The following is a 6448-nucleotide window of genomic DNA, read 5'->3' as shown; positions in this document are numbered from 1 at the left end:
TTAAATTATAAATATTAATATTACATTATTTGGTGAAATAATAATAATACATATATCATACATTCACCGATTTCAATAAATTCGAGCAATATGTATTTTCAATATAAATAAGTAAATATGTATATAAATCTGACGACATTAAAATTTTTTTTTAAGTTACAGATACATGTGTGACTACTGTGACTTAATCCTTTAGAGTTGATGTAGATCCATTGGACCCATTCAATTATCGTATATCTCCTTAGAAATGACAGTGAATCTATTGAACCAATTCATAATATATTAAGAAAGGTGTTAAGTATAATTCACGATTATAAAATTTTTTGTGTATATGTGTAATTAAAATATGTATATTCAATATAACATTTATTAAAGTTATTAAAATATAGATATATTTAAAAATACAATAGTGAGGCTCTTTACAAATAAAAAAAATAGGAAATTTTGAAGACTCAGAGTTAGTTGAGTATTTAATTGCAAATAAAAACTTACATATATACAAATGATATTCCTTACAAATAAAAGTTCGCTAAATAATTTTTCTTACAAATGGCAATTTAAATTCAAACATTTCGACTCTGATCGGGTCATTCTCAATGTTACAGTAATTTTATAGTTATAGTCGCAAAATTAAAACTAAACGTTTAAGCATTCTTCGTGTTTTATGTTAAAGGTTGCGTGTCAATAAATAAAAATAATTTAATCTGTCGCTGAATAGTTTGGCAAAAGCAATATGAATCCTGTTGAGATTCGATTGATAGAACAATAGTAATTGACATCGTGGTAAGACCCAACAGTTATTTGATCGAGCAATATTGCGGAAGAGAATTATGAGTGTTCACTACGATGTGTCTAATAACGTAAGGTTTATATATAATAGATATATTTAATTTAATTACCTTGTCCAACCGTGACCAATCGTATATCAAGTAACGATAAAAATATAACTGCACGATTTTCATTACCGTTACCAAAAAAATGTAACTGCTAGTAAAGTTATCCAAAAAATAATTTGTAACCGTATAATTTCGTTATAAATAACGGATTATTTCCACTCCCTGTTTATATCTCTTTTTATATAGAAAATAGATTTAGCATGTTGCTAGTACGAATATTTAATTCTCATCAAAATTTAATGAATATTTTGAGGTTACGCAAAGGATTTTCATTTCAGTAAGTAAAACTTTAAATTTCTGCCTCTCTCTCTCTCTCTCTCTCTTCTCAAAAATTCGCTTAGTATTTGAAGGATTAAGCTCTTCTGCGGAAGAAGCGCACCTTCCCACTTCTCTCAGGCGTTCATTAATTATTTAACACATTACTCGATGCCATTTCGTGTCCGCGGACTGCGAAGCATATTTTCTGGAAAATGCAGAGATGAGGAAGTTTGAAAGGATCGCGAAAAGCACGCTGATTATCAAAGAGTTCTCCACCTTTATCCAATTAGCTCGCCCGATAAGAATGACACAGCATTTCATTAAGTTCGCTGTCTTAACGCGTGATTTTAGATCTGTACCTTTTATTAACATAGTACACGCGTGAATAGTGCATGTATGAGTAGAGAACGTTTACGATCCGTAGGCGTAAACCTTCCGTATAGTAGTCGAGGTCAAACTGGTGACAAAGGCCACAGGGTGGACTCCTGTAAACAGCTGAAACAGCAACCGCCAGTGCTGTTAACTCCACCCTCCAACGTGAACAGCTTGACACCGCAAAGCGTTTCCTATAACTTTCGCTTTCTCATCCTTATGTGATTGTTCTTATTGTTAGGGAATACTACTGTTATATATCGAGATCTGAGCTGTGTGTTAAATCGTCCGAGAAAACAAGATTTCTTCAAATCGATGAACTCCATTTGTAGTTTCGTGCTTGGCTGAATTTATCGTCGTCATGTTGCTATCACGTAATTATTATTATTATCATTAATCGCTGTATATCATTATAGTTTTACAATTCTTGTAACGTTTTAATATACACACACACAGTATATATGTATACAGTCGCGTGCAAAAGTTTCCGGCCAGTGACATTTTGTACTCTAATTTGTAAAAAAAAAAGCCTGATAAAATTTTAATCATTGTTAGATGTTAGTGCAAGATTTCGTTATTCAGAACTTGTATTAATACCTGAATGGTTCAAGTTTGATTTAAGTCTTTTTTTTATAAAACAGAGTACAAAATGTCACTGACCGAAAACTTTTGCACGTTACTGTATATGTGTTTTATTAATCTGAAAGATTATTTGCTGTTTACATCAGAATGGCTTTAAATTATCGCGAGATTTGTGCGAGATATAGGAAACAAAATCAACTAGCAAGTGATCGATGTGATCGGTTAGATCAGTGATAAAGGTATTGTTCTCTCTTTCTCTCTCTCTCTCTCTCTCCCTCTTTCGCCGATCGAATCGTACCACATACGATTAAGCACGATATTCTGTGAGAGAGAGAGAGAGAGAGGGGGGGGGAGGAAGGGGTGCCAGATGCGTACATAGGCTTAATACCGCATTTCCAAGCAATAGGAAACGATCAATAGCGTTTAACCGCCCTTCGGACCGGTTAAACCGATTCCGCTTTCGACGGATTGAACGTTTGCGCTCGGCAACACCGAAATTCGATTATGATCGCACCCTTTTGCGTTATAATCGTATTACACGAGAATGTGTAAAACGGGTATTTTCCTTCTTTTTTTTCCTTTTTTTCATTACAATCCCGTCGGATTTTTGTCCTGTGTCGTTTTTGTCGTGCGCAATAGTTAGTGTTACGTGGAATACGGCGAATTGTAGGCAGGACAAATGGTAATTAAATCAGCGATATCTACCGCGAGTCAGAGAGGGCAGCGGTTTCGGATGAACTTTTACCGAATGCGATGACAGCAGGGGGATGAGAAACAGCCGGAAGTCACGACCCCATTGTTGGGTCGGCATTAACATATAAATAAACTCGGTCGTCGAGCTCTACTCGGTGTTAGACAGCTTTGCAACTTTTTTAATAAAAGGGAGCCTCCTCGGCGTCCGGTTACTCGAACTGTCCGAATGCCGATTAATTATACGTCACGCAGATATTGTCTTTTGATCGCATATCCTATTATATGAATTGGAATTACTCTGAACACAAATTCGTTTCTCTTAATTCTTTGCTGTTGAAGTGCACTTTTGGGACATAAAGTTTAAATTGCACTTGCGAGACACGTATACGTATATTCTTTCTTTCTATATAATATGAACAATTATATTTTATAAATCTCTTTTTTCTTTTTCTTAATCTTCTCTATATTCTTTAAAGAATCCATCGATATTAATCCTTGACAAGTATTATCAGCATTTTTTCAAAATTTTATGTATAATCCCGAGTTGTTGTTTTTTGAAGACTCCTATTAATGACAAAAGAGTTAAAATTTATGTTGTCGGCAGAAGGTACATTGAAAACAATTTAATAAATTTTAATAAATATTTTTTTAAATTAGTCTTAACAAAATATTTAATAAACATAAATACGTACATATTTATTAGATATAAGAACCATTAATTTGTGTGGTTTAGCTTTTTTTTTATATTTATCTAAATATTTTTATTATAAGTAAATATTCTACTAGGATTATACTTAAAGAAATATTTATTAAATTAATAATTTTTTTCTCAGTATATATTAATGATTTAATAATTTAGTTTACTATTATATTAGAAATATGAAATTAATGAAATTAATAAGAATCAATGAGACTCTACTTTATAATCTTACACACATTCGTTTTTTTATTTCAAACGTAATTCAGGGTGCATGTACGCGTTTAAATACCGGCTGGTTTCAATAGATTGTACTATACATAGATATACCATGCTGTGTACACAAACTTCTCCACTATCTAATCCTCTTTGAGCTCTGTCTACTTCGCAACGCGAGACGAGGGAGAGAGGGAGGGAGGGAGGGAGGGAGAGAGAGGGGGGAAAGAGAGAGAGCGAGAGAGAGAGAGAGAGAGAACATCCGTTATCGTGGTAGATGCGCGTGAACACGCATATTTAGCTTGGCGTTTGTTGTTCACGAACGTGCGTGCGACGTGAGGGTGTTCGCGAGATCGGTAATGTGCGCAACACGTACGAGCGTGACTCGTATGTGGCCACAATCAGCCACACGCAGCACACATCCAACGGCTGCTAATTATTTTATCAGCGTTTCTCTTTGACGGATCTCAAATCCTCCTCGCATTTACATGAAATACGTAATGAATTTGCACCACCATGCATTTGAGTACCGATTGATAATTCGATCTTAAGTTGTTTGAAATTTCGTCATGAATTGTTTAACGCAGTAAAGGGTCCCCTTGATAGGCTCATTTTAATATCCATAATTAATTGTCAAGGATTGTTCATTATATAATAATTCCTTTAGCGAGAAAATTCTGTAACTTCATTTATTAATGATTGTTTAAAAACAAAAATTAATCAACAAAAATTTAGAAAAAAAAGAACGATTACTTTTTACTTTGTATAGGTCAAAATTCATTTTTTCATTACAAATAACATAGCTATGCTATTTCTCATGTGAAAAAGAACGACGCAGATATTTTTAAAGATTACTATTTGTTAGGAAAATTGTGCGAAGTGACGACGAATTAGTTCCACCGCCATTTAGTGCCTTTGATCTTTAATTAAAAGCTCTTTTCTCTGTCTTGTTTTGTTTCTGTACCTCTTTTCGTGAATTTCGCCAACCACGCAATTTTTAATCGTCCTAACTCCAACTCGCAATGGTGAATGGATGTAGAGGAAAGGGAGGGCATATCGAGGACAATTTGTGTTACAAATAGGCTGAGGACAGCGTAATAGGTAACAAGAAGAAAACTAAGTGATCGCATTAATTGTGTCCGAGAGAAGAAGTTTTCCCGTACGTTCTTTTCGTCTCTAACGATCCTCTGGGAGAACAAGGAGAGAAAGGGCGGTAATAAAAAAAGAGTTATTTCGGTCGGTTGCTGATTCCGCTAAAATTCTCTGTAACATGAAACCAGCTAAATACAAAGAAAATAATCGGTTTCTACGATTTACTTGTAAAAGATTAAAATACAATCTTAAAATCATTTCTATTAGTTTTATCAACTAAGTAATTTTACAATATTTTTGCATTTTTTTTCTCTTAAAATTATTGTATGTTTACTATTATTTTATGTTATGATATTGCATAATTTTTTGTTAGAATAAATATTTTATTTTTAATATAATAATAAATAATAGAATATACATATTTGATATAAACTTATACAAAAGAATGATGGAAGATCATATGAGCATGACTTGCATTAATTTTTCATCGATAGATCATATATATAATAATAAATATTGTATTATTTTTATTAAGTTATATAAATACTTTTGTCATAACAGTGTTAATATTAATAAGACATAATTTTTACAAATAGTGTTTTTTTTCTCATAAAGTAATATAATACATTATTATAATTTACTATCATCGTTGTTAACTTCGTTTGTTGGCATGTCGAGATCTGGCGTAATTAGGCACTGTATAGTGAATAGTTGCGAGATCCAGTAACTGATCCAGTAATCTTTGTTGGTTATGCTAATTAACGTTGATGTACTGCGTTCTTCGTAGCTATTCTGCTATAACGCGGCCAGTTTCGTATCTGAGAGACAGAATAGTATCAAATTTCAATTCGCATCTCGGCGAATCGATACGCGTTTCATATTCAATCAGGCAATTAACGTACACGCAGTTTCGCGTTGGTAGTTTTAGGAAAGGATGAGCGTCGACAGGACCGCCTCCATTCGGTGGCTTTAGGCATTGCCGGACTATTTCCTACTGAAATATTAATTGCAACGCGATAGGATAGCCAACGTTCATCGCGTGATTGCTATGGCGAATTACGGGCGGAGTTCTTGCGTAGCGATCGATTCGCATTAAAATCTGATTCACGTCGGATTTTACCGTCACAGTCGATAAAGGCATCGATTTGCTGTAGAAGATTCAAATCGCTAAAGGCAACGAATAATTGATTAGCAAAGCGAACGCAATCTGATAAAATAGAATTTATTCCCATGAATTATTTCTAAAAAGAGTCCTATATGTGGTAATATGTGGGTTGAATATATAATATTTAACGAGACTATTATAATAAACTGAATATTAATATATACCAATAAAAATTAAACAGCATTATTATTTTAATAAACATTTGATACAATCAAACTATGTTGAAATTACATGTGCATAGAGTATAACCGTAATATACTAATATTTATAACCCTTATTTATTACTCTTCATTAATTGTAATTATTAGAACAATCAAAAATATAATTATAATCCCGTTTTAAAAGCCTAATATGCTCCAAAATTAAAAAAAACTATAAAAAAGACAAAATAAGCTCTTAAAAAATTTAGATTTACATTTTAGATACTACTTAAATTATTTACAATAGCAGAGTACGATAAACTTGATAAAAGATTAT

At 32.8% G+C, this 6448-nt stretch overlaps 1 protein-coding gene across 2 annotated transcripts in view; it reads right to left on the bottom strand.

Moving 5' to 3' along the window:
- The window catches only part of Rbp6 (RNA-binding protein 6), a 652248-nt gene that overhangs the window by 87083 nt on the left and 558717 nt on the right, over window positions 1-6448 (bottom strand). The gene's annotated exons all lie outside the window — the stretch shown is intronic.

The sequence above is a fragment of the Cyphomyrmex costatus genome, unplaced genomic scaffold (assembly GCF_001594065.2).
Source record: "Cyphomyrmex costatus isolate MS0001 unplaced genomic scaffold, Ccosl1.0 scaffold296, whole genome shotgun sequence".
Taxonomy (NCBI): domain Eukaryota; kingdom Metazoa; phylum Arthropoda; class Insecta; order Hymenoptera; family Formicidae; genus Cyphomyrmex; species Cyphomyrmex costatus.
This window is presented reverse-complemented; position numbering and strand designations above follow the sequence as displayed.